The sequence below is a fragment of the Taudactylus pleione genome, unplaced genomic scaffold, assembly GCF_031769625.1.
Source record: "Taudactylus pleione unplaced genomic scaffold, aTauple2 ptg000069l, whole genome shotgun sequence".
Taxonomy (NCBI): Eukaryota; Metazoa; Chordata; class Amphibia; order Anura; family Myobatrachidae; genus Taudactylus; species Taudactylus pleione.
This window is the reverse complement of record NW_028284471.1, coordinates 5,948,246-5,961,448: the sequence shown is the minus strand read 5'-3', so window position 1 is coordinate 5,961,448 and position 13,203 is coordinate 5,948,246. Positions and strand designations below refer to the sequence as shown.

Below are 13,203 nucleotides of genomic sequence, written 5' to 3'. Positions count from 1 at the left end.
ATAGCACTGAGGACGTGGGTATGATTCTCACCACGGTCCTGTGTGGAGTTTGTATATTCTCCCTGTGCTTGCGTGAGTTTCCTCCGGGTACTCCGGTTTCCATCCAGTGTGCATGTGATAGGAAATATAGAGTGTAAGCTCCACTGGGGCAGGGACTGATGTGAAGGCCAAATATTCTCTGTAAAGCGCTGCGGAATGTGTGTGTGCTATATAAATAACTGGTAATAAATAAACTGTGTTTCAGTGTGCTAATGCATGCAAAATGCTTAAAAGCTTGTAATATGTAGTAAATCATTAGTTTCTACCGAGTTGTATACATGGGCAACTTACAAGTCATGGCATTATTTTATTTTTTTACTTTAATATGTTGCTTTCCGTATTTAAATGTTTTACATGTCAAAACTTTTCTTGTGCTTAAGTGTACTTAAAAAAGGTAATATACTCTACTCTGTGGAACGTGATACATAGGGGTATATTTACTAAAGTGATAGTTTTTAGAAGTGGAGATGTTGCCCATAGCAACCAATCAGATTCTACTTAACATTTAACTAGCACCTTCTAGAGAAGATAATAGCTAGAATATGATTGGTTGCTATGGGCAACATCTCCACTTCTAAAAACTCTCATCTTAGTAAATAAACCCCATAGTGTTTTGAATACTTGTTACTGAATAAATATTCAATTAATTACTGATACAAATATTCTGTGTCTTACACATAAGTGAACTATTGTAAGTGGAATTTATTGGTGCTTTTTACTTTTAGCCTCTTTTTCTGACTGACTGAATCATTGTCAGAGTTGAAAACCCTGCGGCGCGTTAAAAATAGACACTTACCTGCTCGGGGGTCTCTGTGGCCCCTGGTGGCCTCCCCTCCATCTTGTTATTAGGGAGGGGGCTGCTGGGAGATGTAGTCATGCCAGCACCGGTTAAAGGGAGGAGGACACACACATGGGGGGGGGGTCTCACACACACACTGACATACTCACCCTGCTGCAGGAGACCGGCTCCTGACGCTGAAGGAAGAATACGACGCTTCAGAAGGTGAGTAATTAAGGACTAAGTAAGCTAATTGGAAACTTCCAATTGCTTAATTAGTCCTCAGGGTGGGTGATACCGGTGTCCCAGAGCAAGTCCCACTGATTGTTCCCAAAATTAACGATTTTAGGAAAATTCAGACTTGCTCTGGAGGTGCAAGGAAAAAACCTGGCGCTCAAAACCGGGAAAGTCCTGCACCTAATTGAATAGCAAAAATTCCGCACCTGCAGGAAAAACCTCACAGGTGCTGTATTTTTGCTAATCTCGCACCTAAATGAATATGCCCCATTGTATTCGGTTCCAGGGAGCACCACCAACAGAGCTATGATTAACAATACGTCACAATATCATTAGTTGGATGTAGGTTTTTCTGAGAGATACGATGCGATTATTACTTTCCTGTTCAGGATTCCCTCTTTTGTGTGTGTCTATTATGCTTTTAATGTATCAAAAAAAAAAAAACAATGTACAAAAGAGACATTGGCTGAATTATTTAAATTTTTGTGAGTGAAGACATTAAATCTTTCAATGTTGTAAACTATCTGATTTGTAACATTATAATATTTTGATACATTCCTTTTGGTTACCTGGTGAAAGATTGAACACTCCAGTTAATTTAAGACACGTTTGATCTAAATAAATATTTGCTTTAATATATTTTATTTATCTGCATCTTACAAATAGGGGCCTATTCTTCCGGCCCCTGATAATTAGGTATTCAACTTGCTGCGAGTAGCAGCGGTGGACACAAAACCTCTGTAGCAATTCAACACTGCTCCGATGCGGAGACAGCTGATCCGAAGATCAGCTGTCCCCGCGATCATTAGCACTGACAAGTCTGACTCTGCAGTACTAGTGTGTATGCGTGAAACTTGGGTTCACGCATGACGCATGTGCACAAAGAATCCTGCATCTAGTGGAAGGAGCTGAACAGGGATTCACAACCCTACGCTCCTTCCCATAGGGAAGCAGGGTGGCCCCCGATAATTAAGTATCCAACTTCCTGCGAGTGGCAGCGTTGGATACAAAATTTCCGTAGCAATCCAACATTGCTCCGATGTGGAGACAGCTGATCCGAAAATCAGCTGTACCTGCGATCCTTAGCACTGCCGAGTCTTACTTAGCAGTACTAGTGCACAAGCGTGAACAGGGGTTGGTTGATGGAGCCGATCAGGGTCCAAAAGGATTCCTCTTCACAACCCTGGACTCCTTCCCACAGGGAAGAAGCGTTGTCTGGGAATCAGCGCCATCTGAAGATGGCGAAGGTTCCCGCTGTCGAGCTCCGAAAAATGTGTATTTTCAGAACTTGGATGAATTTAGGTCCCCATATTGTATGGTGACAGTGGGCTACATCGGGACTGAAAGTTCCGTGATATCTCCTGTGTTACCTTTATAATGAATGGCCCTGATACTTCATTTCTACAAAAGTAGGTGAAAATGTTAATTGTCACCTACTTATGTAGAAAGTAAGGGATAATAAATAGACTCCATAGTGAGCAATACATCTACAGTCCCGATACTCCGTTATGCCAATCAAAAAAACGCAGATCTGCGGACATCAATGATCGCTGATCTGTCAACGGATCAGGGAAAAATAGCATATTAAAAATCCCAGACTCGTCGATTCTGATCATTTTTTGATAGGGATAGGGGAAATTGTGGATTTCCAACATGTTGGATTACCCCGATTTCCTGGCAGAACGGGTTATTGGAACAATACATCGCAGACGTATGGGACCCTATAAGAACAGGTCTCTATCTCTAACCTCAAGATTAGAAATATCCTGAATTAGAGCCCATAATCACATTAGAGGTCTAATATTCATGGTAAACTTGCACCACTTAGTGGACATCACTATATGCCATACTGATATTCCTTGGGCCTCTATTCCAGTGCTGGGGATAAATATTCTATCCTAGTCTGTATATGCAAGTCAGGTTTATAGTAATGCCATGGATTTCAGAATGTATCAGCAACAGGAATCCTGCATTGATTCATTGTTTATGTCTGCACATTTGCAGGTAATGTAAATACTGGGTTTCGGTCACTAAGGGCTCAATCCAAATAGCTGCGAAGGGGACTAGTTGCCATTGCAACGGCATACAAATGCTGGCAACGGCACTGAAACTCGCCCCCAATCTCACCCTGGACTTGCATATTTTTGTACGCAGCCCTATGGGGCCGTGAACAAAAAACTGCGAGTCCGGCGATATCGTGTGGCATACAACTAATTGGATGGACCCTAACAGGCAAATGTATTAAACCTTCTAAACAGTGGAGAAGTCGCCCATAGCAACCAGCCAGCTTCTAGCTAGAATTCATCAGGTAGATTCTAAAATGATAGGTAGAAACGCATCAGTTGCTATTAGAAACTTAGGTTTAAAACATTTACCCCTAGAATGCTGCTGTCTCCATAGAGTGTATGTGCAGTAGTGCGATAGGTGGATTAATAGAATACATGCTAGATCCATGTGGCTGATATAAGCTGAGCAAAGAAAAGGTCAGTGAGCTTTACATTCACCTGAGGCTGTATATTACGACCAATATAGGCTTTTCTTTCTTGAATCTATAATTTCAACACAGAATAATGATTTGCTATTTTAACAGTTTGTTTGTTTTGTAGCTATTGCTGAGGAATGGGTTAGTACAGAGGTTCCCAAACGCGGTCCTCAAGGCTCCCCAGCAGTTCAGGTTTAGGGCCGTATTCAATTCGAGGTGAAAAGTCCGAATTCGTGGAAAATGTATTACGGATGACGTCATTTCGCCAGGCGGAAAGTTTCCGCCGTATTCAATTTCATAGACTTTTCACGTACGCAAAAAGTCAATGCAATGTAATCGGCGTAAAAACTTCGCCTATGAGTAGCAGGTGGAAAAAAGTGCAGAATTGCGGTTCTGGGGTGCAAACTTCGGGAAACCCCCTGCATCCTTGGGACAGTCCCCCAAAGTTAAACTGTGTCAAAAAAAAAAAAAAAAAAACTTTAACACCCCAAAAAAGTACTTTTATTTTGGGGGTGAAAAAGTTCAAAGTTGGGGGACAAACTTAAAAACTAGTGAAATAGACTTCTGGGGGGTCCCCAAGTATGGGGCAGGTGTTTTTTTAATTGCAGGTGCTTGCTGCAGGTGGATTTTTTATGTCATTTAAAACTTCACTTTAGCAACTTAAAAATATGCTAACACCCATTTCCAAGTACTCCAAATTTGCTGGGAGTAGTTTTTTTCACCAAAAAATACTGATTAATGCTATTCTTCACCACTTTTGTTAATGCGCTAATTGGCATAAATTGACAACTTAAGTACCCCAAATACCTTCATTAGGGCTAATCGGGGGCATCTATCGTGATCCCCAATGTTGTGCATCTTTTGGGGAGTGTCAGGCTGAGTTCCCCATTTTTGACAGGACTTTTCGCCTGTTTCAGTTTTGGCGTCCTAATTGACTACGGTGAATAGTGGGAGCGCGCCCGATACTTTTCCACATGCAAAACACACGATGTGGGTGAAAAGTCCGGCAGGCGAAAGAGTATCACAGGTGCGAAACTAATTGAATACGGCCCTTAGAGATATCCATGGTTGAGCACAGGTGACTTAATTAGTGCCTCAGTCAATTTGATTTAACCACCTGTGCTCAACCATGGATATCTCTTAACAGTGTTCTCCCCAGGCTGTTTTCTGAGGGCACATCGCCCGGCAGAAACAGCCTGCCGCCCGGCACTTGCCCCCGCCGACCTCCGCTGGCCTCTGTAGTGACCAGAAGCTAAAGAAGCCTCCGATCGCTTCAGAGGCCAGCATTCCCAGTGATGCACTGCTCGGGTGATGTCATCCGCGACGTGAGGAGCCTGCCCCATGCGCCTGCTGGATCTAGTTAGATCCAGTCAGCGCGAGGCAGCAGCAGCGGAGCGGCCAGCAAGTAAAGGTAAGTGCTGGGGCTGGGACCATCCTGGGGGCACTGCATAAGGGACCATCCTGGGGGCACTGCATAAGGGATACTTTAAGCCTGGGGGCACTGCATAAAGGGGTCAGCCTGGGGGCACTGCATAAAGGGGTCAGCCTGGGGGCACTACTTAAGCCTGGGGGCACTGCATAAGGGGGCAGTCTGGGGGCACTGCAGAAAGGGGCCAGCCTGGGGACACTGCAGAAAGGGGCCAGCCTGGGGACACTATTTAAGCCTGGGGGCACTGCATAAGGGGCCAGCCTGGGGGCACTGCATAAGTGGGCAGTCTGGGGGCACTATTTAAGCCTGGGGGCACTACATAAGGGACCAGTCTGCGGGCACTACATAGGGGCACTACTTTAGCCAAGGGGCACTGCATAAGGGCAAAGCTAAACAGGGGGCAATGCATAAAGGGGAAAACTACAGGGGGCACTGTATAAAGGGCACAAATACAGGGGTCACTGCGTAATGGACAATTCTGATTGAGAGCCAGTGGGGGAGCAGCCTGAGACATGTCGGGCTGGATTGATAAGGGAGATACCCCTTTTCCCGGCGTGCGCATAACTGCGAATTCCCCCACCCGGCTACTTTTGGATGCCCAACCGGCTGGAAAAAAATTCTGGGAAGAACACTGCTTAAGGTGCATACACACGGAACGATTTTTTTTTACGATTTGTCGTTAACGACGTTGTTATCGTTTAAAAAATCGTTCAGTTTCTGACTTATAACGATGAACGATAATCGTTGAAGCGCACTCCCATTTGTAGTTTATTGTCCATTTCAGACTGTCCAACATAACGATTTTCATTAAGGGAAGGAACAGTTTTCGTTCATCGTTGTAAAAATCGTTCATTACACTTCCAAAAAATCGTTCACTTTTTCAAGGGAAAATCTGACATAAAATCGTTGGTTACAAAATCGTTACGTGTGTATGCACCTTAAAACCTGACCTGTTGGGGAGCTTTGAGGACCACGTTTGGGAACCTCTGGGTTAGTAGTTGGCTATTTATGCAGAAACATCCCATTAGTGAAAAGTACCATTGTTCTCATAGATAATATTTAGTGATGTTATAATAAATTCTCAGTGTAAGTATCACAGTCATGCTGCTACCATGTGATAATATTCTGCCTCAACATTTTCTAAGTTTTTCAATAGCAACACCAAGGGCTGAATGTAATAACTGATGTAGCTATCACTCAAAAGTGATGAAGAGTTTCTGTGCACCAGAGAAGTTTTAATTTGCTACTGTAGTTCAATATACCGTATCATCACACTGATATGGGTAATGCAAGAGCGGATTCGGTATGATACACCGCCGGCCGCATGGAAGGAAAACCCGGCAGCGCCAGCCCGACATGGAAGGAAATCCTGATAGTCTAGAAGGTAAGTATAAACTAACCTAACTCTACCCCCTAACCCCCCTTTAGGGTGCCTAAACCCTAACCTCTCCCCCTGTGCCTAACCCTAATCCCCCCTCTAAGTGCTTTCCCCGCCGCCCAAACCTAAGTCCCCCGGGGGGTACCTAACCCTAACCCTCCCTTCCCCTAGCCTAATCCTAACTCTCCCGGGGGGGTGCCTAACCCTAAGTCCCCCCCCGGGAATCCTAAACCTAACACACACCCCCCCCCCCACACACAGCTGTCCGCACTCGGCGCCTGGCATCCCTTCGATCGGGATGCTGGGCGCCGGTCTCCCGGCGTAGGTTAGATAACCCTCGCCGGGATTCTGTAGTCTAGATGCCAGCGGTCGGCATTGTGACAGCCGGCATCATAAAACGTATACCTGCAAGAGCAGATTATCAAACTGTGTAATGGAAATTTTCAGTATTGGTCATTATCACAAAAAATAAGTGAGGTTGTGGAAAGTTTGTGCATGTTAAATGGCTCAATCTGGGAAAAGCATGAGCAGGATATAATCACACTGTGATGCGAAGGAAGAGTGGAATATTATCATATTATGACATGGGTCAGATTAGGCAAAGGAGAAGAAGATCACCATGGACCATAATGGGTAAAGGAGGAGAATATGAACATATTGTGACATGGCTCAAGATGGGCAAAGCAGATTATGCTTATACTGTGACATGGCTCAGAATGAGTAAAGTAAGAGCAGAATATGATCATATTGTAAAATGGGTATAATCTGATTATATTGGGACATGACTCACAATGGGTAAAGGAGGAGCAGAATATGATCCTACTGAGGCATGACTTGCTGGATAAGGCAAGAGCAGAATGTGATCACCCCGTGACATAGAAAATTAGCACACTGACATGGCTCAGGACTGGGTAAAGCAGGAGAAAAATATGATCACACTCTGACATGGCTTAGGCTGGGTAAGGAGAATATGATCACAATATGAAATAGCTCAGGCTGGAGAAACCATTTGCAGAATATGATCACAATGTGACATGGCCCAAGAGGGCAGCAATGGATTGGTACACAGCTAAAAATAAACATACATCGGGGTTAAGCACTGCACAGCACACACACTAGTTACCGGCTCAGCAATAAATTGCAGCATTGCTGACACAGAAACCATAGACAGTCTATCTGCTCTGCAGCGCAGTCACATGCATCATGTGTGCACTACATGTGTGCTTGGGGTACAGGGCTTAGCTCCGACAGAGCAATGAGGAAGGATGATATAATGTATTGATCACCTGTCTCCTCCAGGACAGTGCTCTGATCTCTGTATGGAGGCGCTGCAGGTCAACAGGCCCCAACGCAGGGCCACCGCCCGAGTGTATGAGAAGCAATCCACCCCTTGTTCATGGGAGCGGCACCTCACCTGCCATGTCCCCACTGCGCCGGCTGCTGTCGGTCAGTCTGTCGGTCTGTCTCAGCGCCGGATACTGACCGACCGCCGGCTCGGACTTCCTTAGCAACAGGCCTGGGCACGACGCGCTCACTTCCTTAGCAACGATCAACATGCCCAGGCTGGCACTTCCTTAGCAACTGCAGCTTGGACACGCCCCAAAACTGCATCTCTGTCTTAATACATAATCATGCAGCAGACCAGAGGAGGCTCCATTGGTTCTCCAGCAATGGTGGAATTAGAGATCTTAGCTTGCCCAGTTATAATTTCCTAGGACCTGACCTGTAGCTCCAGTACAGGCTACCTGTCCCCGCATCAGATACACAACAGCAAAACACACATAAGTGCTAGCACTGCTAACTAGAATTGTACCAACCCTTCCAAAATGAAATGCTGTTTTTACTTTATACCAGAAAAACATTTTTTTCTTTTTAAAAAAATAAACAATGTGGTTACCATTATGGATGTTTTTTTTTTCTTTTCTCCAGGGCTTTGCAAACAAGTTTAACTTCATTGCTAAATGTCAGTATTTCACAGCGTCTGCATTGTATCATTTGTCATTCATAAATAGTAATTAGCGACTGTAAACACAGGAATTATTGTATGACAAACATCTAACCCCTTTACATTCTTGAAGAGGTATCTGCGATGCTGCATTTCATCCACACAAATTATTGTATGAATAATTTAATGAAGCTCTCAAGTGCAGAGCAAAAATAAATGATTACTGTTATGAAGTCTTTATTTTGGCTGCCTTTATTCATTTTGTCACGCAGGGTAAAAGACATGGAACTGTAGTGTAATTAAACGACAAGGTCCTTAATGTCCTTTTTTAATTATTGCATGGAAATACAATTAAATATAATTGTATTTAAAATATGGGGTCTGGCATGTCTTGACAATCAATGTAGACACCAAAATGTCACACTGACATAATGTCAAGTAGCACATTATGCTAACACCCAATTTTAAGGCTAACCCTAACTTCAATCATAAAATTTCTATCGTCAACATTTTGATTGTCTACATTTCATGTGTTGATATTTTGCAAGTGTTGACATGTTTGGTGTCAACATTTTAACCATAGAGACATTATGGGGGCAATTGAATCGTTTTTTGGGCGGCGATAATGGCCACCCGTGGAGCTATTTAATTGCTTTTTAGCGTCCATTAATTATTGCGCTTGTTGAGCCCAAAACATCGGGTTTAGCCATGAAAAGAGTCTAAACCCAAACTACCGTATGGGTGCTCAAACCACAGAGTTTTTGCACCTTTTTTGTGCACCACCTCAGGAAGCTGCAAGCAGAATTGTTGGTGCAGGCAGCTCTCGTACCCGAACCAAGCAACAATTGAATTTCTCTGTCGGGCGCCGCTGGGGAAAACAACTGATACGCCCCAAGGCATTCAACATTATGATATTGACCTTTTGACTGTCGACATAGGACTACATCCCAAAATATGACTTAAACCCCACAACCTATTTTTTATTCTTCGGGGTCCATAGGCTCCACAGGGAGACCTTGGGGTATAGCTGGATCTGGATCCCGGGCACCACGCAGTTAAAAGCTTTGCTCCCAGGATGCACTGGAACCATCCTCCTCTATACCCCGCCCCCGAGCCAGAGGCATCTCAGTTCTAGTTGGTGCCCGGGCGGAGTCGGGTCACTGTTTTGTGCACTGTTAGCAGCCCCAAAGCTGTTTTTATTTTATGAGTTATTAGTTTTTTTTTACCTTAACTCTTCAGGGCGGGCAGCGGCAGACTGTCCATAGGACGCCTGCACTGTCGCTCTGTCACAGCGACGTACAGATCTGGTGATCTCGGCCGGGCCCCGCGAGACTCTCTGGACTGCTGCCGGATGTATGTTGACAGGTAAGAGCGGATCACCGCTTGCGGTGATCCGCGTGTTAGCAATCCAAACCTCCGGTCTCTGGGGACAAACGGGAGGTGCTGGCAGGCCCTCCATACCCTGTGCTTCCACTAGACCACCAGGGACTTGAAGTTGGTAGCGGGAACCAGCGTCCCGGGGGTTAATTGCTGGCCAGGGGAGGCAGCCTTCCCTGTTTACCGACTCTTCCCCTCAGCTCAGAGCGCCTTTCCACTAAGGTCTGGCTTTGCGGAGCTGCTCTCCTACGGCCACACCGCTTCTGAGGTCTCCAGCGGCCACTTTCTCTTGGTGCATCGCAGATCTCTCCGGGCAGCATGCGGACCAGTCCCCCTGTATGCCTCTCCCCTGGGGTTAGTGTATACAGCACTATAGCCTTGCCAGACACTGAATCTGGGCAGTTGATTGTAGTGCCACTTTGCAGTAGGTGATTTCTATCTGCATTGTATGTGACTTATGCTAGCGCTGACTGTCTGTGTCTTTTTTCAGATTCTGTCAGTTTATACCTATCCCTTTCTACAGCCCTAACAGGTGTATTTGGGGAGGTTCTTTGATCTCACATACAGTATATAGACTCAAGTATTTGTGAGGTCTGTCACATAGAGTTGTGTGCTGCACAGTGCGATATTGTTGGGCCAGTGATTTGCCTACTTTGTGAGTGTCTAGTATTGCGCTTCCTGATTTAGTTCTCTCTCTCTCTCTCTCTCTCTATATATATATACTGTATATATTGTCAGACATGTCTGACGAGGTGGTTGAGCGCACTGCTGCACACACTCTGCTCTCTAGCAGGCTCTGTGCTGGAGGGGTGGGAAAGAAGGATTTATCTCAAGATGGATTATGTGTGAGGTGCTATCAGTTGCCTGGCCCCTCAAATCCCCCAACAACGGGACAGGATCCCCCTTGGGCGTTTTTTTCTCAGGTGCTGGCCTCCATTGCGGATCGCCTAATGGTCTTGGCCATTTTGCCCCATATGGGGTTACCCCAACAAGCCATCCTTCCCTCTCAGGGTATCCCACAGTTGTTGCAGTCTACTCCTGTGCCACAGACTGTCACTCCCTACCAGGGGTTTCCGCACTATGGGCCTGATTTAGACGGGAATAGAGAGAGATATCTCTCTCAACTGATCATCTTGGTGAAACCATGCTGCACTGCAGGTGGGGCAGATTTAAAATGTGCAGAGATTTAGATTTGGGAGGAGTGTTTGCAAACTGACATCTAACTTGTAGAGTAATAATAAAGCTGTGCAGTATTTGTGGGCTACATGCAAAAGCAGCCAGTATTTACCCATGTAAAAAAAATTATGTATTTACACCCCTTGCGTAGCAATATGGTTTGTTCAGGTTCACAGTTGAGCAGTGGCGGATCCAGAGGGGGGCGATTGGAGCGATCGCCCCCCCCCTAGCGTCATCCTGGTTGGTGATGCTGCTGGTGATGGGCCCGCCTCCTGCTCCCGTGACTTGCGCTGCTGCAGGCTGATGGGCCTGCCTCCCGCTCTGCTTCTCCCCCTCCTGCTCCTCCTGTGTCCAGGGACTGAGTGCTGCTGATGGGCCCGCCTGCCGCTCTGCTGCTCCTCTTTCCGAGGCCTGAGTGCTGCTGCTGCTCTCCCTCCTGCTCCGGCGGACTAGTGCTGATGCTGGCTAATGGGCCCGCCTCCCGCTCTGCACCTTCCCTTCCTGCTTCTGTGTCCGGGGTCAGATGCTGCTGCTGCTGGCTGATGGGCCAGCCTCCCACTCTGCTGCTCCTGTGTCTGGGGCCTCAGTGCTGCTGCTAGCTGAGACCCGCGAATCGCGAGATTATGCCGCGGGGAGCGGAGCCTAATGATGGAAACATGTCAGGATAGGATCCAAAAGTAAGTGTGTCTTATGATTACATTTATATAAGTGTGGGTGTGTATGTATGTATGTCCCTATGTAAGTGTGGGTGTGTATGTATGTATGTATGTTAGTGTGGGTGTGTATGTATGCATGTCCCTATGTAAGTGTGGGTGTGTATGTATGCATGTCCCTATGTAAGTGTGGGTGTGTATGTATGCATGCATGTCCCTATGTATCTGTGGGTGTGTGTGTATGTATGTCCCCATGTATGTGTGGGTGTATACGTATGTCCCTATGTAATATGTGCGTGTGCTATAATATATATATATATATATATATATATATTAAATAAAATAGTCACAGGTGTGGAATTCCAAACAATAAATCCATCACTGGACAGCGCTTCTGTAGGTCAACGTTTTAATCACATTTTCACCAGGACATAAAAACACAACCGGAGCTTACCTTATCGCCCAGTGGAAGGGGCGTACTGAAGCGGGGCGGGACTGCACACCCGCCGTCGGAACAATATGCTACTGACATAGATGACCAGGTGATGACGTCAGTAGCATGTTCCGACGGCCGGGTGTGCAGTCCCGCCCCGCTTCAGTACGCCCCTTCACTGGGTGATGAAGGTAAGCTCCGGTTGTGTTTTTATGTCCTGGTGAAAATGTGATTAAAACATTGAAACGTTGACCTACAGAAGCGCTGTCCAGTGATGGATTTATTGTTTGGAGTGCCACACCAGTGACTATTATTACTTTTGTGAAGGCACACAACACAGCATCGTATGTATACTCCCTGGTGTTAACAAAAAAATTATATATATATATATATAGTGTGTGTGTGCCTCCAGGAATACTGGGCGGCACCTTGCATTCACCATTGTACTGTACTGCACCTTATGGCACTAACTGAGGGGGGAGCATGGAGGGCACACACACATTTCTATGTGAATTCCAAGCAACATCTGTCATCTATTGTATATTGGAGTTAAATGAGAATTCACACCAAGCATTTGTATACATAGGTGCTCCCAAATAAGAAAGATATAAATTGGAATAATAAATGTGACCATCAAACTAAAAAAAAAAAAAAACAGCTTTAAAAGGTAAGGAGTTGGGACTAGAAAGGGGTGGTGCCAGAATAGAAAAGAGGAGGAGTCAGGGTTATTATTAAACCGCCCCCCCTAAAAGAAAAGTCTAGATTCGCCACTGCAGTTGAGAGATATCTCACTCTATTCCCCAGTCTGAATCAGGCCCTATATGCAATCTCCTCCAGTACCACAACAGTCTGTCATTCCCTTCAAGGGTCTTACGCAAGCTGTACAACCACCATGGGTGGATGTTTTATCTAGTTCAGTTCAGAGTCTACTGTCTTTCAGACCATGTTGCGGAATGAAAGACCTCAGAAGGCATGTAAACGCCCTGTATTGTCATCCCAGTCTCCGCAGGACACAAACATGTCATCAGATGATGGGGAAGTAGCTGAGGCGTCTGATTCTGATTCTCCTTCACAGGAGGTGAAGCCTAAATCAAATTTTAATATTCCAGCATTGGTACGGTTGGTCCGATCCATACTAGATAGAGAGGATGACGTTCCTGCCCCTAAATCCAAATACCCTAAATTTAAACAGGTAAAGGTGACTTCAGCAGTTTTCCCTCTCTCTGACCAGCTAGTAGACCACATGGCAGAGGCCTGGCAATCGCCTGGTAAGAGG

The 13,203-nt window shown here is 45.6% G+C and overlaps 1 protein-coding gene across 1 annotated transcript in view; it reads right to left on the bottom strand.

The window, feature by feature from the left end:
* The window catches only part of KIF3B (kinesin family member 3B), a 30,403-nt gene extending 22,495 nt beyond the window's left edge, over positions 1-7,908 (bottom strand). Inside the window, exon 1 of the mRNA XM_088467096.1 lies at positions 7,758-7,908. The gene's annotated coding sequence lies outside the window, so the exon portion shown is untranslated. The remainder of the gene's footprint in view (positions 1-7,757) is intronic.
* Positions 7,909-13,203: the final 5,295 nt, after the last annotated feature.